The 24,510-nt window shown below is 30.9% G+C and overlaps 1 long non-coding RNA gene across 7 annotated transcripts; it reads left to right on the top strand.

The window, feature by feature from the left end:
- The first annotated feature begins 14,086 nt into the window (after positions 1 to 14,086).
- On the top strand, positions 14,087 to 22,582 carry LOC139894560 (uncharacterized). Of its 7 annotated transcripts, none has more exons than XR_011775081.1 (7): positions 14,088 to 14,278; positions 15,825 to 15,883; positions 20,566 to 20,684; positions 20,950 to 21,078; positions 21,501 to 21,630; positions 22,115 to 22,201; positions 22,300 to 22,582. It is a non-coding gene; the product is annotated as an uncharacterized lncRNA (long non-coding RNA). The 7 variants fall into 7 exon arrangements; XR_011775080.1 differs by having other exon boundaries at positions 14,089 to 14,278; positions 20,566 to 20,630; XR_011775078.1 differs by having other exon boundaries at positions 14,089 to 14,278; positions 20,553 to 20,630.
- Positions 22,583 to 24,510: the final 1,928 nt, after the last annotated feature.

Genomic DNA, 24,510 nt, shown 5'->3' with positions numbered 1-24,510 from the left:
CTTGCGTACAATTTAATATCTTGTATTTTGCGTTTCGCGTCTTGTACTCTTGTAATTTTGAGACGTTTCTCATCAATAATTTGAACCACTTTGATTGTACTTTGTACTTTTGAGCTTTTTGGTCATTTGCGTCTTCAATTCGTCGAATCTATCTTTTGTCTTCACCTTTTATTATTTAAACGAATATCACTTGTAAATAGAACAATTGCAACTAAAAGCTTGTCTTTCTTGAGGGATAATGCTATGAAATATATGTTCGTTTTTAGCATTATCATATGGATAATATTAAGAATGTTATTATGACGAATATAAGTTGATAAATAAAGTTTTATCATTTTTAAGTAATATAGATAAAACAATTTGATTTTGTGAAGAGTACGAGTGAAGCTATCGCACAAGAGTGAAACGAGTAAGTGTAGATTCGTCATATCTTTTGACTTAGATAGGATTGAATTCCAGAGTTCGAGGGATTTTGAGAAAATCTTCGCAATAAGATTTAGTTCTTCGATAATTAAGGAAATTAGGATCTTCTTTGGTTAAATGCGATGAACTGTCTCGATTGCTCTGTCGGATATGTCACTATAAATCCACCCCTTTTGTTTCCTTACAACTCACACCTTCTATTCTTTCTCCCTCAATTCATTTATCAATATGCTCCATCCAGTACTGATTCTTGATATACTCCTAACTTTCATATCTGTCATTCTTCTTTTTCATCTACCGCCGGAGGATTTTATTTATTTTTACTATTACCTTGGGGTTATAGTAATTTTAATTCTCTCGTGCCTTTACGTGGCAATACGTATGGATATGCACAGTTTGTAATTTATGTGTTGTTGTCCAGCTTTATATTTTCTTTTATATTTCAAGAGTTCCATACTTTTGTCTCCTCTTCCCGACTTCAAGTCAAGCGAATAATGGTCCAGAATTCGTAGGTATGGATTTTGAAATGAACATAGTTAATGTTCTAAGAAGGGAATTGTAATGGCACAATCTTGATTTGTCAATTTACCAGAATATCCGGAAAAGACTGAATCATCAAGAAAATATTTCTTGATATTTTTAGAGGTTAAATAGATTATAAGAGTTGTGTAATATGGCACATGATGACGTTATGATCTGTGAATCATCAAGTTCCATTTAGAAACTCAGCATGACTTACTATAATATAATCACGTTGATCAAGTGTCATTATATTATACTAACTCATGCTTCAGTTCCCAACACTACTTCAAAAACATTCCTATTTTAAATTCGAAGGTTTCAGAATTTAAAAATTAAAATAATTTCTTTTATGATGTAATGCAGATAGCACGAAGAGTTAAATGATTTTAGATAAGAATAATTATGGAAATATCTTCAGAAATATGGAGGATATTTATAATGGAAGATATGATGATATCTTAGAATTTCTAATATCAGAGGATGATGAAGAATATTGTCCGCAGGGGTTTAGAGTCAGGAGCAAGGTATTCGTTAATGACTTCAGCAGATACTGAATCATTTGGATTCTTTGAAGGCAGGTTTAGTCTTTGTGATTTATCTACAGCCTCCTTCATACTTTGCTCAATCCGTTTTCCAGTTCCAAACCTTCTCTTTTTTTGAGCTTTGCCAGCACACTATTCTTTATCATCAAACTTTTTACTGTTAAGGTCGTTTACAGTTTTTACTACTTCATCAGCATTTTTTCAAAAATTCGAGAACTAGTTCGCAGTTTAGGGTGTTTTCAGAAACTTCAAATTCGAATTATGTAAGTCTAGGAGATAGACGTTATATGTACACATATAATTGTTGGTGTAGACATGCTGCGAGATTTCAAAATACCGATTGCTGATTCCCAGTAATTGGTATGAAAATTCTTGTTACAAGATGCGGATGAGTAAATGATGGGGTTTCGATAATTATAATGATTTTTCGGAAAATCAAAGATCAGTGAAGTTGTTGGTAAGTTTATTGTTAATGTGGTGGAACATAAACGGTTCCCCGGTAACGATGGCGAAAGGGCAACGTATATATCAAGGTTATAATAAGGCTGTTTCGACTGAAGAATCGAAGTTGACTTGCTGGAGCTGTGACGAAACTGACTACTTTGTAAAGGGATTGCAAAGTTATTTTAGCTAATAAATGCCAAAGGGTTTAACATAGATACGTGTTAAAATATGACTTTGGTTTCAAGAGTTTTTCAGGTACATAACTGTGGGTAACATGTGGTTGGATCATCATCTCGATTGTTCATTATTTGATGTGTCTTCAGAAATTTTGAAGGGTTTTGAACACCATTTGTAATTGTTAATATACATATGATGTTCTAGCACAGTTTTGAAGTCAAAGTATAGCTTTGTAGGAATCTAAGAGTGATGATTTCGATTATATCTCAAATTGAATTCTGAGATTTCAAAAATCAGAATATGTAATTAGATTTGAATGAGTATGGTTGTCTTGATTTCTATACAAGAATGTATATTGTTGTGAAAGTATGGAGTATAGTTGATGATTTGCTTAATCAGATTCGAAGAATGTAACATATTAATTGTGAATTTATATATATCTCTCGGGTATTACCTACCCGTTAAAAAAAATTTCACAATTAATATTTTGTACAACAGAATTTTATTACAGTCTTTATGAAAATATATATGTGTATATTTTCTTCAGATGTAACATAGATTTAATGAGTTAATATTAAATTAAACCCATTTGATTTACGATTAAAACTAGAATTGAATAATCCCTAAAGACTTTAGAAATTACATAACTTTTAAAGAGTATTAATTCAATAAAATTGAAATTATGAATTAATACTTCGTTATTTGTTGATGCATGATGTTGGTGTTTGTGGAATTCTTGTGAACTTCGCAAGGTACGAATAATGTTATCTGAAAAGTTTCGAGTACATCGATGATGAAAGTGTAAAATCAAACATATATTTGAGTAATACACTTGATTTATTATGAAATGGAATTCATTGAATTGAAAAGGAGATTGTAGTAAACGATGATTAAGTCGCTAACGAATGATGTACATCATAGCATATTAGTAATATGAATTAACCGAGTAATTGAGATTCACACATAATAGCTTAGTACAGAAAGGTTTATTATGGTTTAAAAATTTATATATATAAGATATACATATAAATCTTTCAGTGGAAATGAGTTAATACTTCATAACTCGTTGATACAATATACTCGTTGTTGATTCGTAATGATGTCCACAATGATTCTTGAACTGACAGAGTTTGTGATGTTATAGGTGCTGCTGATTCTGACGATGCTGACGGCACTGACTGTGTAGTGATGTTGACGGTACTGTTGATGCTGCTGGTAAAACAAGTCTAGCTTGTAAATCACGCACCATTCTTGTCAGGGTTTCTACTCTTCCTTCTATCATTTTGGTTCACTCATCTGATTTTTGGTTAGGGCTAGAATAGATAATCTCTAAGACTTTAGAGATTACATAATCACCACAGAATGTTCCTCCAACGAAGTTATAGATTAATACTTCATCGGTTTTTGTTGTTGGTACTACTTGGTATCTATGGTGCATATGATGTTGATGCTCGAGGTACAGATTGTGATGTTGAGGTGTGGGATGCGGATGTTATTGTTGGTGATGCTGATGGTAGTACTGTTATTGCCGGTGCTGCTGGTGCTTGTAACCTTTGCACCATATTCTCCAAAGCCACTACCCGAGCTCGAAGCTCGTTGACTTCTTCTATTACACCGGGGTGATTGTCGGTTCGGACGAGTGGATGAATAAGATCTAGAATTCGAGATAGTATATAGTCATGCCGAGATACCCTGGAAATGAGAGAGAAAATAGTATCACGAACAGGTTCGCCGGTAAGTGCTTCAGGTTCTTCGCCAAGAGGGCAATGTGGTGGATGGAAAGGATCGCCTTCTTCATGTCTCCATTGGTTTAGTCGGCTACAAACCCATCCCCAATCCATCCAGAATTGATGATGGCTGATTGGTTGATCCATTCCGGTTACACTGTCTTCGGAATTCAGGTGAATATCCATATCGGAATAGCTGTCGGAGTTTAAGGAGCTTGAACTAGATACATGATCCATCTTGTATATTTAGGAAGATGGTTTTTGATATGAAATAGATTATAGGATTTAGATTGATATTCCCCAATACATAATTTACATATGTATATATAATATCAAAATTCCATAAATCACGGAGGAAATCTTTAGAAGATATCAAGAAAAGTTTACAGTAACAGATATGCTAAGATACGGAATCGTCTGTACACTATGTATGCAATAAATGCAGGAAAACGTGTCTAGACGTAAGGATGATAAGCATGTAATTTCCGACAAAGATTGATAAGCAAAACGTTTTGATACGCAGACACGGTCGAAGTCCATACTCACTAATGCATCCTAACGACTATCAGTTAGACACACTAATGCAGACCTGGTTAGCTAAGACCACCGCTCTGATACCACATGAGACGACCCGTCCTAATCCATAAGGACGAATACAATAACATATGATTACATCGCGAGGTATTTGACCTCTATATGATACATTTTACAAACATTGCATTCGTTTTTAAAAGAAACCTTTCATTACATTGAAAGTTAATATGTATGCATACCATTTCATAATCTATCCAAACTATAGATGACTTAATTTGTCATTTACTTAATAATGATCTTTATTGAACTCAATGACTTGAATGCAACGTCTTTTGAAATATGTCATGAATGACTCCAAGTAATATCTTTAAAATGAGCAAATGCACAGCGGAATGTTTCTTTAATACCTGAGAATAAACATGCTTAAAAGTGTCAACCAAAAGGTTGGTGAGTTCATTACTTTATCATAATCCATAAATTCCATATTTTTAATAGACCACAAGATTTAAATTTCCAATTTTCATAAACATCATCTCGTATCAGGCATTTTGCACGGCATAGAGATAAAAGTCATTCATACGAATTATAAACACTTGGTAATTGACCTTAACAAAATGCATCTAGAATATCCCCCGCATACCGGCATTCCGCACGGTCATGCAAAAAGCATACAAACAGGCCACTCTTTTAAATATGATGGTTGTGTACACCTCACAAACAGATCATATCTTTTAAAGCTGGCGGTTGTATGCCAAAATCGAAGTACTAAAGCAGTTCAAATTCTCTGACTGGGGCTTGTTAGTGCCCATAGATCTATCTTTAGGATTCGCGTCAATTAGGGACCAGTTCCCTAATTCTTAGATTACCAGACTAAAAGGGGTGATATCCGGTGTACTCGTAACTCATTTCGTAGAATGTTTTTAAGTACTTGTGTCTATTCCATCAAACATTTATAAAAGTAGCGCATGTATTTTCAGTCCCAAAAATATATATATTGCAAAAGCATTTAAAAAGGGAGTAATGAAACTCACAAAATTGTATTTTGTAGCAATAATGCATATGACGGCACTGAACACGTGCAAGGTTGGCCTCAGATTCACGAACCTATATTAAGTATATATATATGTATGTATATATATATATATATATATATATATATATATATATATATATATATATATATATATATATATATATATATATATATATATTTATATAATGGTCAATATCTGTCTAACAATTTAGGTTAAGTCATAGTGTATCACAATCCTAATGCTCGAGATTATCATGCAAAAGTCAACAAAAGTCAATCTGACTAAAAATGATTTTCCAAAATTTATACGTGTTTATTATATAACTTAAATATAGTCGTTTTATATATATTTAAATATATTTATCAGATTTATTAAAGTAAATAATAAAAGTCATTTATTAATAAAAATTTATATTAAAATATATATATGATAAAAATATACTTTTATATATCTTAAGTAATAAAATTTATAAAGTTCAATTAATATCATAAAAATATAGTGGTATGTATTATTAATGTAATTATGTTACGTGTGGTAAAAATATCTTTGTATTACCTATTTATTTGATAAAATAATATTGATAATAACAATAATGAATAAAAGTTGTATTTTGTAATAATAATAATTATTATGATAATAACAATATTTATTTACTAAAGATGATTATAATAAAATGATGATTCTAATCATGATAATAATAACGATAATTTTTAATATTAACAGTAATAAGAATATTTTATAAAAATATTAATTCTATTCAAAATAATAATTTTTAATAATAATAATACTAAAATAATAATAATAATGATATTTTATAATAACAATGATATTTCTATTAAAATGATAATTTTAATAAAAATGATAGTTTTGATAAAAAAATATTAATTATTCTAATAATAATAATAATAATAATAATAATAATAATAATAATAATAATAATAACGACGATAACGATAACGATAACGATAGCGATAGCGATAACGATAACGATAACGATAACGATAACGATAACGATAACGATAACGATAATAATAATAATAATAATAATAATAATAATAATAATAATAATAATAATAATAATAATAATAATAATAATAATAATAATAATAATAATAATAATAATAATCATTTTAAAAATAATACTTAAAATTATAGATAATTCAATTGACGATATATTTTAATCCGTTCATCGAAATCATACACTTTCTAAATGAAAAGTTATTAATTTTTCGCCAGCTTTCCAACGACATGCATATCATATACCTTATCTCAATAGCATATGTAATTAATTCGTGATCTATCATAAAGTATTTAACGACAATAATAAGCATGCAAGCATGCATAATCAAATATACTCGAGCACTAGTCAGGGATACACTATTAATATATACAAGATAAGATTTGAGTGCTCACGTATCAATATTGAGATTCAATATTGCAGGAAAGTACGTAGACGCAACGGAGATGATAAATATTAGTTTGACTTCACGAGCATACCCCCGAACATTACCCATAACCTCCATAGCTATAACCCATATTTTCCTTAGCTCTATCCCGCTCGTAAAACCCGTTTTGAAAATAACTCGCTTATGACCTCGTCGTAATATTCTATGTATATTAATACTAATTATAATATTAATACTAATAATACTAATAATAATAAGATTAATAATAATAATAATAATCTTAATAATATATATATATATATATATATATATATATATATATGTGTGTGTGTGTGTGTGTGTGTGTGTGTGTGTGTGTGTAGTGAGCTCGAGGGATAGATAAGAAGTGAATCAGAAACTGAACGAGTTCGAGCTTTTATAGATAGGATCTGACCAGGGTCACCATGCGATCGCATGGCTCCCTAGTGTTTCTCCCATGCGATCACATGGGCAGCATATACAGCTCATCAAGTTTTGTTTGATCCTGCCGACACCGTTTAATTATTATTAATTATAAATAATTAATTAATCTATATAATTAATTAAATATTATATTATATTTAGGTGCATAGTAAACTTGTAAAATTAGTTCCAATGACTCGTACGTTGTCGCTCGACTATGTCCCAGTTCCGGTTTCTCGAAAGTATTTTCGTACGCTAAGAAAACTTGTACTAAACGATACGCGACGAGTACCATTATCAATAAATAGACTTAAATTGTTGGTAAACTATATCACTCGAAGTGTAACTTAATCATTTAAGTGTTTTGGTTATTTGCTTCTATAAATTAATATTAAGTTTTATTACATTGTAAAAATATATATATAATATCATTTTAAAATATAAATTTAAAATATTTATTTGACAATGATATATAGTTTTTCAAAACTAATAATATTTCAAAGTCCATTTTATATAATTTAAACTTGTTTAAATAATAGAAATTATTATATCAAATAATATTTTTAGTAATATGAAAACTAAATAATTAATTTACGAGTCAATCACTGTAAAGCATGCTTTTGAAATTTAAACGAGAATCTCCACTAACTTTTGACTAACTCTCGTTAATGACATTTTTTGTAAATCACTTTACCAAATATTCCGAATACTGATAAAAAGGACAGATTTCTTAAATCATTGTGGATCTCATTACGGAGATCTGTAATCTAAACACAATGTACCTGATGACTCAATCATTTGGTATCATCTTTTACTTCCGTCAATAATTATATTAAAACAAGTACGTTCATGTAAAGTATTATACATTTAATACTTTGTTAATATCCTCAAGTTATAATATATATATATATATATATATATATATATATATATATATATATATATATATATATATATATAATCATATTCGTTCATATAATGGTTCGTGAATCGTCGGTATTTGGTCGAGGTTAAATGAATGTATGAACATAGTTTAAAATTCTTTGAGATTTAACTTAACAAACTTTGCTTATCATGTCGGAATAATATAAAGATAAAGTTTAAATTTGTTCGGAAATTTCCGGGTTGTCACACACTGGGATCAAAGTTAACGTCCGCGTATGTCTGACTGGAAATTGTTAGGATGCATTAGTGAGTCTAATCTATAACCGAATTGTCTTCTTACATTGACTATGTGCATTGCATTTACTTTTGCTTACTATACTTGAAATTCTATACACCTTTCAAACCCTTATAAAACTTGTTTCTATATGGTGCCTTTCTCGAACCATACTTACACGCCTGACTCTTAGGACGAGTTCCACAACTTACTTGCTACTATTAACTCGTCAAATTCCAACGATAGAACACCACCACACCTCTCTCAGTGTGTAATTGAGGAGAGCCGAAGGAACCACACACCGTCTACATTACCATATAACCGGAGTGGCCTTTATCGTTTAGATCTTCTCGCATCTGTCCGAACGCGTCACCTATGACGTTCACACCCGATAAAACTATCCATAAACCCCGAGTATACTCAACTCATATACGAGCTTACGAACCCTACTTTCTATCCTTATCCTCCATCGTTCAACGACGAATCAATGTTGTAGGTGGACTATGGTCCCTAACACCCTTAGACGTTGGAGACGTCATGAGGGTATCTCAATCGTAGATATTTGGAAATTCGCATAAGCATATCGCCACTCAATCTTGATAATTAAAACCCATGTAACTCAGTCAGAGACACAACACGCAAATCTGGAGAGAAAGATGGAGCCATTACTTAGACCCAAGGATACATTTCTAAGAAACTCAACCTAGTTTCACACATTGCTTTTGTTTGACCAATTTCATACCCCGAGATGATTCCATTGCCTAGATCACCTCATGAACCCGTACTGGTTTCGCACGAGGCTTGCCTCCCATAAATCAGTCAGAATACAACGAGACTCAATCATTACTCACACATACTATCTATAATTTCATTCTCATCCTTTGACTTTATCGTGTTGACCTCAACGAACCACTCGAACATTCTACTTCATAGAATAATTATTAGATGCCGTATCTCGAACACTTTCACTACTACTCTCACATTTTACCCTTCGCCACTGTCATAACCCGTCCTTAACCATAAGAACGAGTTAGATAACGTATGATTTCATTGCGAGGTATTGACCTCTATATGCGACATTTTTAAAAGAACAACTGCATTTATTTTACATTACAAACCATAACTCTTATGTTAATACAAGCTTTAGACAATATAAAGATGATTATCGTTTAGCGATAATCTTAGACTTACAAACTTTACATGTGATGATAACAATACGATTTCTAGCATATTTTACATTACAATTCCTCGGATATGCAGTTTATTTTTGACACAAATATGCATACTCAAGATCTTGCTTAAATTCAACATGTTGCAGCGGAAGCTTTTAGTTATCACCTGAGAATAGACATGTTTAAAACGTCAACATAAAGTTGGTGAGATATAGGTTTAATGCCGGCAGCGGTATAAATATAGACCACAAGATTTCATATGTAAACATTTTAATAAAAATATTCTAAGTGGTTGAGCACTTGGTAACCATACTTAACATTTAATCACGTCGCATATTCCCTTTATTATGAAATCTTACTACACCGTACCAAGTGTAGTCACGAAACGAAGTACTGTGCAACCGTTGAATACTGGTCGTCCAGTCCGGTTGGGGTTGTCAGGCCCGATAGATCTATCAACAGGATTCGCGTTTACAATACCGCTGTAAATAATAGTTACCAAGCTACAGGGAAGTATGCCGGTGGTACAACTCAACGTAGAATATATTTTTCAGTTACTTGTGTCCATAACGTAAAACATAAAATACATGTATTCTCATCCCGAAATACTTAGAGTTTAAAAGTGGGACTATATACTCACTTTTGCCTTGAAGATATATATATTTTGACTTGGTCTCCGATTGATATCACGAACCTATCCATATATAATATATCAATATATTTTCATTTTAAACAATCGTCACATATATATACTTATAATACTTTTAATGTCTTCTTACTCCGTAGTTAGCAATTCAATTTTAATGGTTCATATTTAGGTGTTTAATAAATAAATAAAACCCCCATCGAAATAAATAAAACCCCCATCGTATTCGTATTGGTCGGGATTAATCTTGACCCACGGTACCGGTGTTGTCAAATGACGTGTTGCGTACATAAAGTACCGGTGTTGTCAAATGACGTGTTGCGTACAATCATGGGATCTTATGATTAATCTTCTCGTATTGTTTACGGGTGATCCTGAAATATATAAAATTAAATTATGAGTACATATATATAAAATATCATGTTATTTTAAAAAGATGTGATTTATTTAATTTTTCTCCAATTATTTTCGTGGCTAAACTAGTTTTGGATATCCGATTTTGTTTTGGTCATAGTTTCTTCGTTACAACTCCGTTTTCGTTGGTTCAACTTGCCACTTCCTTGGATCGAGTCCTTCTTTAAGAATATGAACTGTAAATACCTTAGTTTGTATTCGAAATCATAGGTCATAGGTCAAACTTTGGTGAAACTTATGAAGTTAATTCCCTTATGCAACCAACATTAAATGATTATTTTTCTAAAAATACTTATACTTTGAGTTAAATCATGAAATTTTTATGTGTTATCATATTCATAGTAAATATCATTTTTCCAGAAAATAAACCTCCAATTCAAGGTTCAAAATAGTTTTTAATTATCCAACCCAAAACAGCCCCCGGTTGTACTCCGACGTCGTAAATTCAGTTTTTAAGGTGTTCTTTGAAAAACCAAGTTATACCTTGTTAAATTAGCATATATTTATGATATATTACAGGTCTTGAAGTATTTTAAAAGTTAAGTTAGAAGGATCTATTTAGTTTGCAAACAAGTTTGAAATCATTCAAACTATGTTCTTGTTGTTAAAATTGTATACCATAAAATAAGATAACTATATATATATGAATCGAATAAGGTTATGAACAAAGTTACTACCTCAAGTTACTTGGACAAGGTTGCTGTAAAAGAGAAGTAAAAACCTAGAACCAAAAGAGTGGTGGAGTTGGATGAAAGATTGGAAGTAAACTTGTGTTCTTGGAAGGATTCTTGAAGTGTTTTTGTAAGGGTTTTCTTATGGTGATTAAGTGATGTTTTTGAAGCTAGATCTTCATGGTTGTGGGCTGAGATGGTTAAGGGGTTTAAGGCTCATGAAAGTGTGTGTGTTTAGCTAGAAAATGGAAGTGAAAATGAATCAAAATGGAGTACTCCTCACCCTCATTAAAAACGTGAATGGGGGGAGACAAGAACAAATTTCAAGTTTGTTATTTTGTAAACTTAGTCATACTTGCTTCCAAATTCTAATTACCTTATACCTAGGGTAGTAACAAGGGCTGGTTAGGTGGTGATTTTATGTGTATATACCAATAGTAAACACGTATAGAAGCTAGGTATGATACGAGTACATATACTCTAGATATACGTATAGAATTCTTGTGAAAATGGAACGAGGATTCAAATATAGCTATCTTTTGTGAATACACTTATATTGTTTTATGTATTTAAGTCCTTAAAAAGTGATTAAATACGTTACATATACGATATATGTATAAACATTATAGGTCATAATTATTTATGTCAAATAACGTTACGTGTGGTTATTGTTTTGAAAACTTAAATTAGTAGTTTCAAAATATACTTATAACTTATTGTTATTAATACAAAATGAGATATTAAAACATCCTTAGATCATGTTAAATATGTATATATACATATATATACACAAACGTATAATTATCATATGTTATATAGTTCGTGATATCATCGGTCAACTAGACAGTCAAACGTTGTGTAAAACTCTTTTCAAAAACATAAGTCTCGACAATTTGGATTGCTTATCATGTTGGTAAGGTTTAATTTATGTAAATATTAATCTTATAAGTATAAATTGATCGAAAAAGTCCGGGTCATTACAGCCACCCACCGAGGGATTGAACGCCTGCGGTTGGACTTGCATTCTTAGAACACTAAGTAGCTTAAGAGCTTAGGATACCCTTTTTTGATTATTGGAGAGTCCCCCATTACGAACACGGCATACTCAGTGACTGGAGAGCCGCCTCATCGTACCATATCCCTTCACCGTTTGTTCAGTTACTATTTCTTTTAAGCAACTATCATTCTTCTCTAAACCCGAAGACCTTACCAATCGACTTTAAACACATTGACGTGAACTACCATTTATTCATTTTCCTCTGGAAACACACCTTTGGAGGTTGCACCAACTCTTTTGACTAAATACGAGATTATATTCGAGACGCCATTGCACTTTGTTCATTTTCGTTCTCCATGATTATATTCTCTTAAACTTTAGGGAGTGATGTTATAACATGATTATATTACGGTAAGTCATACTGAAGTTCTAATGGCTCATGATGGTGATGATGCTTGATCAACCTTATCACCACCATGTGCCATGTTACATGACTTTTATTTTCTTTGATGCAATATGAAAACACCGAGACCCTAGATATCACACAATCCAAAAACACACCTTTCTTCATTGACATATCATCTTTATGCTTCTAATAAATAGTCAGCTATTACTCAACTTCAAAACATATATAACGACATGTATACTATCTCGTTTTCGTCAAGTATCAACATTTCGACTACAAGATGCGTGATGCAGCTAGATCAAGATGAAAACTTCTGTCCTCATTATACTCATTTGAGATGTCTTCTCTCATGCTTTTCGCGTAACAGAATCGCCTTCTCCCCATTCCTCGATGGTGAGAAACTATACACTCATTATACTAGTATTCACAATAGGAGTGAACCTTTCCACAAACTCCTTCATAAACCCTGAAATCAAGAGACCTAATTGGGGTATTCATGATGTCTTTCATGTATCAAAACTTGTAGAAATTCTTGTGAGAAGAAAACCATATCATTTCCCTTGATAAATAAACGTAGATGACAAACTTTATTTCATAAAGAGTCTATAGGGACTTCGGACCGTGAGATCAAACAATAGAACAATGTCTATTATCAAATTTCATTGGTACACTTGTACGCAACTGAAACAAAAGTATCCGCACATGTTTTCGAACACAACGTTGACTGATGGCAATGACTAAATTTCGGGACGAAATTTCCAATAATGGGTAGGTATTGTAACAACCTGACTTTTTCATCATGTTTTCGTTAAGTATTTAACTAAACTTATTACTTAGGATTAAGTCCTAGGCTATTCGAAGCACAAACTATAAATTTATCCTGTTAGAAAATCGAGACTAGGTTAGGTGAGACCAACGAAACTTGGATAATTTAGTTATCCACTTAACAATCTTGGTTCATCATTAAACGAATAAATAATTAAACCCGAACAATTAAGGGACTGGAATATAATTAATAATAATTAAAAAAATATATTATATTTATTTATTTACAAAGCTGAAAAAAATAATATAATATATATATATATATATATATATATATATATATATATATATATATATATATATATATATATATATATATATATATATATATATATATATAATTAAATTAATAAATTAAAAAAAATGATAAACCTTATCCTAAACTAATTGTAACCTTACTCAAACTTTTACGAGATAAGCCTTATCCATCAAATTCCATCATAATCACATTCAAATTTCCATGCTTATCCCATTTCTTTCTCACCAAGTTTTAAAGAGTTGTAATCATATTCAAACTCAAAGTTACACTATATATAGAGGGCTAGCCTCACCTCATTCATTCATTCACAAAAACCACAAAACTCTCTCCTCTCATCCCCTTGTTTCGACAGAAACACACCCCAACACCACCACCGTCGGCCGATCACCACCACCGCGAGCCACCACCTAGTTTTGCTGCTGTTGTGGTTTAATGCCATATCCACCATCATCCTCGATCTTCATCCTTTTCGTTTGAAGGTATACCTAAAACCTAAGTTTTTTTATTTAATAATTGACTATATTATAGTTATCATTAACAAAATTCATAATCAACTTTAATCATACTAATCCAACCAGATAACTATTTTATTAATTTTATATAATAACATATTTGAATTCTACATTACAAATCCTTCAATTTTCATATAAGATTCATAGTTATTTGATGAAATATGAATTAGTTATGATTTTATTAAGTTACATGGGTCTTGATAAAGGATTTGTCTGATATACGTGTAACGATAATTCGGTTCAAAAATATCGGTAGGGATTCCAGGACTGGGCTTTTGTGTGGTTACTGAGAATTAAATTACAAAACTATTCCAATTTTTATCAAGTGATTTTAGAATTCGTATGATTTAATCATGATCTTTACAAAAACGTGTTTCTGTTTTGGAGCCTATTTATGAAAACTAAATCTTTTGAATATTCTCACTTTTTGGTAACAATACAAGGTCAAACAAATTAAGTAACTTATAGTAATATATTTTTGGAGTCTATAAATAAAAGATATAAATTTTAAAACCAATATACGATTTTATATGAATTTTTCTTTGACGAAAGGTCAAACAGTAACTGCAGTTGGTAATAAAGTTATATAAAATAATGTATATGGTACTAGGAGACGTGTCTAGACTTTTTAGAAAGGTATTTTAAAGCTCTAGGTCTCTGTAAAAGATGGTAATTTAATTTGATATTTTAACTGAGATTTGCGTGAAAACAATAGAGTCCCAGTTGGTCAAGATAATTTGAAAAAACGTTAATTGAAACTAACAATACAATAGTTAAACCATAACATATGAGTGTTTACGATTGTGACATGTATAACTTATATGTGAGAATACTTATATATGTACAATTAAACAATACATACAAGACGCATATAACTTATATTATTATATAACATATATATAATATATGTATAACTAAAAGACTGTATATAATATATACGTACAAACATACTTTACAAAGTATATATACGTAAGGAGAATATATATATATATATATATATATATATATATATATATATATATATACACGTATAAAGCATTACTTGTGTTGTATTCCTATAACACATACCATCTGTATTATATGAGCGTATAAAATACAACGTGGAACTATAACTCCAAAGAAATAACGTACGACTCTTACAAATTTCACCGCTACTTATGGTCATAGATGGTGTCTATTGATCGACCATTTAGGAATTGGCTTGCTGAATTTTTCAAACAGTCATGATACGAACTGACCAAACGGATCATGGCCGTCTTCTGGCTGTCTATTGACTTACTTGATAGCAACAAGAATCGTTTAAGTTGTATGATATCTAAATTGTGAGAATAGTAAACACGTGATTAGAGAAATTCTTAAAAAGAACATCGATTATATATATATATATATATATATATATATATATATATATATATATATATGTATATATATATATATATATATATATCACAAACGCATAACTAAAAAGATGATAACAATGATGATTTTACTAACTTAAACCTAATGATGATAGGTTGACTACTTTGGACCACCGATGCTATTTGCTATCACATTGTTTACTGTGCTTTTAAGGTGCGTCATAGCCCCAACTTTTTAACTGTTTTATAAACTGTATTCAAGGTGAAAATACATGTCTTTCTTTCTGTTTTACAACGTAGACACAAGTACTAAACTTACATTCTATGCTGAGTTATAACCAAAAATTCCTTAACTTTGGTAACTAGTAACTACCAGTTTATGAACTGGTGGGCGCGAATAGATGTATATGGATCCATAGGGCTTGACATCCCCATCCGGTCTAGTCGCGCTAGCACAAAACGGGCGTATACTATTTGAGTTAGTACACATTGGTTAAGTGTATTTAAAAACATGAGTACTTTATATATGCGTTAAGCTTAGTTATCGGGTGCTCAAAACTTGTAGAATCTTTTTAAACTTATTAACGATGTTTGCGACCATAAAAACAAACTTGTGGTCTATGTTTTATATTACTTAAACCTATGATTTACTCAATCTTTATGTTGACGTTTTTACATGTTTATTCTCAAGTACTTATTGCTTCTGATGTAGAACTTTGATGTTACTTAGAAGTCAAGTCACGCACTCAGAGTTAACGTCTACGTCAATGATGATTTTGGCGGGATGTTAAAATAATTTTTCTCAATATACTTTTAAATTATAAAATAAATGAGACCAAGGCTTAATAGCTTGCTTAAAACCAAAAAAAAGTTGTTGAGCTTAGACATAAGAAATATATGTAGTAAACTGAGAGGATGAAATAGTTGGAGTCAACAATTCACATGTTCCTTGATTGGATAATGAAGATTGAATTTTGTGTAGGTGATAAATACGGAGAAAAACGAGTGAATGTATTTTACAATTAGAGTGTTAGACCTACAATTATTTAACTTTAATTATAGGCCTAGTATCGGTTCACAACCGTGGTTGGCTCCATCATTGCCTCTGCCTTCCCATTACACCAATATTAGCAACAAGTCGTTGGTTGGTGGTTGTTCGACCATACTCCATTTCGTCGTTGCCATGCACAATTGATCATGAAACCAAAGCATTTATTTGTTGTACATTTTGCCTTATTACTTGTACCCGTAAATAATTAATTAATTTAGTGGGTGTGAGGAAGTGTGTGATGGGTACGTCATGGTGGTTAGCAGTTAGTCTTTGGTTAGTAATGAGAAGGAAGTGCCGATGTGGCGCTGATGTGACAGTCCGTCCTGAGATGACATTATAGTTAAGAGTGCTCTTAAACTTTTTTTAGAATAAGACCATTTGTAGTGGTGACGGAGTGATGGGGCGTGATGGAGTGTTTTTGTGGGGTATAGTGCTGATTTGACAAATGTGTTAGCGTGATGGCTTGATAAAGTTTGTAGTGGTAGGCGTGATGGTTGTGTGATGAATTAAATTGGTCCCATATTTTAATTTTCATTTTTAGTTTTATGTTATGTTTCACGATATTATTAAGTTTGATTTTATTAATTAATAAACAAAAATATTTTAGTAAATAGTATAGAGTAAACAGATTATTTAGATTTAACTAGTGTTCGAACCCTCGCTTCGCGCCGGGGTTCGATTTTCAATGTATTATATTGTGTTTAGTTTGTAAAATTATTTCGTGACTAACGATGATATCGTTGAAGCGCAACTCGAGTCGAAATAAAAGGTATAATCCGTGAAAGATTTAATGTTATTTTAAATTAACAATATATGCACATCTCCGCGTTTCACTATGGAATTGTCGACTTTTAAAAATTTAACGCAAAATCGCCGTGTATGAAAAGTAACTCAAATATTTAGCGTTTTTAAAAAAGCGTCTGTATTGCGTATAGTTAGTGACATTGTGCTCCTAAAATTATTTCGAGTTTAACGATGGTGTCAGAAAAATTTAACTCGTTGCGAGCGAGAAGATATGGCCCGTTGAATATTTGAGTGGAGTTTATTTAAATTTTTTTATGAAAATGAGTATTTGACACTATACCCCCTGTTTAGGGGGTCGATTTTAATATTTGAACAAACTATGGGACCTTTTTTTAAAAAAAAAAGGTGGAAAAGGGGGAAAAAAGTGAAAGGACGAAAACACCCCTGGTGACTATTAATCGTGTTTGTCTATTAGGTAGTATATAAAGTATGTGGTCGATTTATAATGAATGAGAAGTGTTTATTGGTTAAAGTATAAAATGTTAAAAGTTTGTGGTAAGTCTATAAAAACCATAAAGTTAACGATTATATATTTTGGGGCTAAAATGTAAGTAAGTAAAAGATTGGGGGTAGTTTGTGAAACTTGGGAGGTGTACTATTCACTTTGGTTATGTTTTTTAGATATATAGATATAATATAATATAATATAATGAATAAGAAGTTTAATGGTTAAATGATAAAATGTTAAAAGTTTGTGGTAAGTCTAAAAAAACCATAAAGTTAACGATTATATATTTTGGGACTAAAATGTAAGTAAGTAAAAGATTGGGGGTAATTTGTGAAACTTGAAAGGTTTACTATTCAGTTTGGCTATGTCTTTTAGATATATAGATATAATATAATGAATGAGAAGTTTAATGGTTAAAGGATAAAATGTTAACAGTTTGTGATAAGTCTATAAAAACCATAAAGTTAACGATTATATATTTTGGAGCTAAAATGTAAGTAAGTAAAAGATTGAGAGTAGTTTTGAAACTTGAGAGGTTTACTATTTAGTTTGGCTATGTCTTTTAGATATATAGATATAATAGATTTATGTTTTTTTGTGGTCTTATATAAAGTGTAGGGACTGAACATGTAAATTGCTTTAACTATTCCATCTTCTTCATCAGCAGATCTGGAAATTGATTCCCATCTTCTTCTTAATCTTGCAACAAATTACCAACAAATTACACACAAATTACCAATTTATAACCAAAAAATATAATGAATTCAAAGTAGAAAATACATGGAAGCTTTTTGATTGGTCAAAGCTATCGATCACGCACAACTCCTTCCGTTGATGCACCCATCACGCCGACGATTTTCTCAGCCCATCACGCCGCGCTGTGGTGTGATGGAGGTGTGATGGTGGTAATTTTGCTCCGATCACGCTGCTGTGAATGGTCTAAGAAGTGAAGAAGTTGGTCTGAATGTTTTTAATCAGCAACAAGTGGGCTGAATTTTTTTAGTGTGGGGTCAAAACTAAATAAATTAAATTAAAATTATTGATCCATGGGTGAGTAACAAATCCGTAGTGTTACGGAACACAAGTAGTTCGAAAATTTTAAGTAAAAAATATCTTTTAAATTGTAAATAACAACACTAAATTTAACTGCAGGATCCGATATATTTTTCAAATTTATATTTTTTTTTCCTGGTGATCCTCACACACCACTATTTGATATATGCACAATTTTGTCTCATAAACTCATAGTTATACCCAAGGTTGCAAAATTCGCTATTCGGGGATTAATCGGTCGGGACTTTGAAATGATTAATCGATAATTTGGGGATTAATCGGAGATTAATCTGATTGTACTGTATACATTTAAATATTAAATTTTAAAAATTATTTGTATAACTATAGAAAAAAACTATAAATATAAAAATAAATTATAACATAATTGTCTAAAATTGTTCATTTTGCTTCAAACTATAAAATTCTAGTTTAAATTAATGTTAAAATGTTAACCATTTTTTACTTTAACTGACTTTGATTACCAAATTCGATTTTGATCCATCAATTGACGTTGACCGTTTAATTAAACGGATTTTTAAAAATCGGAACGGATTGCTCCTAAAAATGATTAATCGGGGATTAATTGGCGAGTAAACGGGTTTTTTACAACATTGGTTATACCTCTAGATTAATCTAGGGAGTTGAACTTATATTTTATTCTAATTATAATTAAGGGTATAATAGGTAATATGTGTACATGAATTAAAAAGTAGTGTGTAAGGATAACTTCCCTTTTGAATTATATAGTGTATCATCAAATTTAACTACTCGAACCTCTTATATTTTTTGAACTTTTAGTTTTTTTAAAAGTAAACTGCCATTAAACTAGTATTTAAATATATTTAGTACTGAACAAATTATTAAGAACCTCATCTTCTCTTCTCTACATTTTACAAGCATGAACATTACTTCCAACGTGTCATGCTGTCCTTTTTTCAGAAATTCACTGCCAAGTGAACCAATCAAACATTTTTAATTTTATTACATAAAAAGCTGAAAAAATTACACCTGGCCCATTTTTAATTTTATTACTTCCAACGTGTCTGCTACCGTAATCCCCTCTCTCTCACCCCTCTCTTTTCTAAACTGATAAAACCCTAACCAATATCGCCGGAGAATACGACAATCTGCTACCATAATCGACTTCGCCACTAAATCTAATTTTTTCGTCACATTTTTACGCACCGTTTGGTATAAATTTTGTCTAATGTCTCCGGTTTACAACAAACTATCGGAGCCGTCGCCGGTTACTGGTAGTCTCAAGTGTCCGATTCGGCGGCGTTCGCAGCGGTGGTGGCTGATTTGACGGCCGTTTTGGTGGTATCAAGTGTCAAAGCTGTTGTTTGTAGACTAGAGTTATGTGGCGAAGGTTCATGTCAAAACCACAAATAGGAAATAAAGTTTACTGTACTTAATTAGTTTTATGACTCATCCTCTTATTGATCTAACTTATGTTACTTTAGATTGGATACTATATGCTGTATATTGTTGATTTGTTGTATGATTGACATGTGGCACCAATTGCAGATGGAAAACGAAGCTTGCCCTCTTGTAATGGTTGGTGGTGTTCTTGAAGCTAATAGGAAATGGGATATAGGAATAGAGGTAATTAGTTGCATTATTAAAGACTTCTCAAAAATCGTTCCAATTCGGCCTAAGGCAAGTATAATGCACGTATTTTAGTATTATATACGTATTTTTCATAATAGTCAACTTTGGATTATTTCTTTCATACTAGCTACAATAGAGCTGATTATGTAACTGTAAAATTAAATAAGTTGTAGAATCTTTTTTATCTAATCTAAAAGACTTCTATTTACAATCTATGCTTTTATATATCACATGACTTTTTGTATCATGAACATCTTTATGCATCCTTTTTTTCTAGATATATGCATATTAACTTAGATTAAATCTGGTTCAGTCAGTAGTTGTTGCAGCTTTGCTTGCGTGGAACTTTTTAAAGAAACAATCGTAACGGGAATTATATGGAAGTTGATAGTTATTAGATATGAGCCCTCCATGGCGGCGGACGCAGCGGCAGTGGCGATTCGTGAGTGATACTTAATCATATTTTATTTTATTTTTCTAAAAAATGGTATTTACTTCCCTAAAACCATCAATTTTAAAATTATATGAGGTCCTATCTATAAATTTAGTGGTGTCCTAAATTATTTTAGTAGTATTTTATATGTAAAAAAAAATTTAATGGGGTCAAAGGACCCCACTTGGCCCTAAGTAAACTCGCCATTGCGCACGGTGGTGGTTCAAGATCCAACCCATTTACTAATGAGTGTGAATCAGATTGTGAAATAGATTGTAAATGGTTAGCGTTTTAATTTTAATGTATAAAATGGGTTGAATTAAACTATTACATTTAGAACGCAATGCTTTTAATGGGACGATCATTGTCTAAAACTTTCTAAATTGTATAATTAATTAAGTCTAAATTAAATGTTGTAACTTTGTTTGCAGCTTCAGGAAAATGGTGGACACAACTTTAATGAAATAATTTCTAGAACACGCCACTTTAAAGGAAATGCAAACCTTGATTGTGACATATGATTTGGAAAGCTTTCATGTGAAGAACCTTAGTGCGCTAACTGTATGTATGAAAATATGCTTTTTACATATATCTTATGCTTGATATATTCCAATTATAGCTGCATTACGAATATGTGTTTTCGTACTCTGTAAATGGTGTAGTAGTTAACAAATTGATCTTCTCAAATGGGCTTATAAGCTAAACATCAAACGCGTCAATTAGGTTAAATGGGTCAGAAGTCATCTTAAGTGTATTTAAACACTTAAAGTTTCCGTCATACTAATTTTTGAGTAGTTTGCCAACCATTTAATTTGTATCAAATTGGTTATATCAAAACTTTTAATTTGATTTGTTCTCAACTAATACCTAACTAAATGGGTACACAATGTCACATTTAGAACTTTTGAAGTTTATTGACCCAGTTGGCATAAAGGCTTTTATTTTACTATATTCTGGTGGAAGCTGTTTTATGTTTGAAATGGGTGAGCAACGGGTCAAGCGGATATATGTTGAAACTTTTCCTTTTTGGTTTAAACTGAAACAGGCTGGACAAATTGAAAGGAATCAATCATGGACATTGCTTTATTTTCTCCATCTTCACTTTTTCATGATGAAGATCTCACATCTTCAGGTAATTACTCTGTTTCTATATCCCAATTACATAAAAATTAAATGATATTTAAGCTACTGTAATAAATAACAATTTTTTTTTTTTTTTGCTGTTGTTAGTTGCAGATGAAGAAAAAGTAGATGACAGTCGGACTTGTTCACTTTATGCATCACCATTTTATGCTTAGAATGACCCCTATGAGAGCTCTTGGTTTTTGTTTTTATGATGGTGTAAAACTTTGTAAGTGCTATAGTTAATTTCTGTTTTCATGTTATCGAATTTACTAATTTGAGGATTCTTTTTAGATATCATTGATTTATGGTGATGTTATACTGTACTTGAATTATAATGTGTATTGAGAAATTACTGTTAATTTGAAGGTCTCTATTTGTGTTTCTATAATCGTGTTGTTTGTTTGATTAAGAGTTGACGTGCAATGCACGGGTTCTTACAGGCTAGTTAATTTATATTTTGGAATTGTCACTCTCTCATGTGACCCCATTTGTCTTACATTGCCACTGCCCTTGATGGAAGTAGGGATGTCAATAGTTGCCAAATTTAATGGTTATCCACCAAATTCATTTTTCTTTTATTAATCTGGATATTCAATTTTTTGAACTAATTTCAGGAGACTACCCGGACTACCCGTTTTGCTTAATGATAGTTGTTTTTATTATCTGAATTGAAACACTCAACTCAAGGTCACGAGAAGTAAACAAGTTCAATATATATATATTTTTTTTCTTTTTATATTTTTTTTCACGTGGCGGTAACTTGTTTTGCTAAATGCTAAAATGTAGTTTGGATGTACAATGGCAAAATAACTAACCACAATTAGTTCATAACTTTGATATAAGTCCATTAACAAAAACCAATCTTAAAAATACAAATTTTTTTCAAGGTTACACACGTTAGTGTTTGTGTAAAATTTCTTAAAATGATTTAGCAATAATTTTTAAACCTTTTAAAATTCTCCACCAACGATCTATATGCATGCGCAATTTTTTGGCATATATATCAACAACAACAACAATACTCAATCCCGCACATGCTAAGTATGAGGAAGGTGAGATGTAGACAATCTTTCCTCTACCCTAGAATAGAAGAGAAATCGTTTCTCTACCTACAAATTGAGAAATAATTTTTTGGCATATATATATATATATATATATATATATATATATATATATATATATATATATGGGCATGTTCAAACGAGAACCATTAAAAGGGCGAGAACTGCGAGAAACTTTTAATTTCATAGTTTTTATGCATTTAAATACAACAAATTACATGCAAATGTTAATTAATGCTCATATTAATAACAAATATATGTTCATTACCACAAATTACATGTTAAATTGTTAATTATATGAAATGTTCACGTGTTACACAAAGAAATATGCACTTGTGAACGGGAAACTATATACTTGATTATATAGGTAAAATTTAAGTTTTTTCGGACTATTTTATGTTCATATTTACTCTCCATCAACAATGATTGGTGATTCAATCTACTCACATGTGAAAATCTTTGTAAATTAAAACTTCTCGCAGTTCTCGCTTTTTTGTGGTTCTCGTTTGAACTTTTAACTATATATATATATATATATATATATATATATATATATATATATATATATATATATATATATATATATATAATAAAGCTCTAAAATGATGATGTAATCATTTCACTAATTACTCTTAAATTTTGATAGTAATGATGTCATTATTTTATATTAATTTAATTAAAAAAATATATATCTTTTATAAAAGGGAATACTAATCTCTCCTAAATAAAAACTAACAAACTCTCATCCGTTATAATTTATTCTTCTATCCATTTTATTGTTCAAACAACCATGTTTTTCTTATTTACAATCAATTTAATTCTACATCCTAACCTTGCAAACACGATTACTCGATTCAACCCGATTTGGTCTTAACTTTTACATTCAATTTTGTTTTATTATATGTTATGAGTTTTTATTTGATGGAACCACGATTTTGTTTGATTAATGGAACCACACTTAATACTCTCAAAGTTTTATTGATGTTTCTCTTAGTTGTGTTATCATGTGAGAGTTGAATATTCTTAGTACACTCAACTTAATTAAGATTATTCGATTCAACCAGGTTTGTTGTTAACTTTTACATTTAATTTTGTTTGATTATATCTTATCAATTTTCATTTGATGGAACCACGAGTTTGTTTGATTGATGGAACCACATTTAATACACTTAAAGTTTTATTGATATTTTTTTTAGTTGTGTTATCATGTGGGAGTTGAATATTCTAAATTTAGAGCTTAATTTTATGAAGAAAC

This window comes from Rutidosis leptorrhynchoides, chromosome 2 (assembly GCF_046630445.1).
Source record: "Rutidosis leptorrhynchoides isolate AG116_Rl617_1_P2 chromosome 2, CSIRO_AGI_Rlap_v1, whole genome shotgun sequence".
NCBI lineage: Eukaryota > Viridiplantae > Streptophyta > Magnoliopsida > Asterales > Asteraceae > Rutidosis > Rutidosis leptorrhynchoides.
The sequence above is the reverse complement of the archived record's forward strand: the minus strand, read 5'-3'. Positions and strand labels throughout refer to the sequence as shown.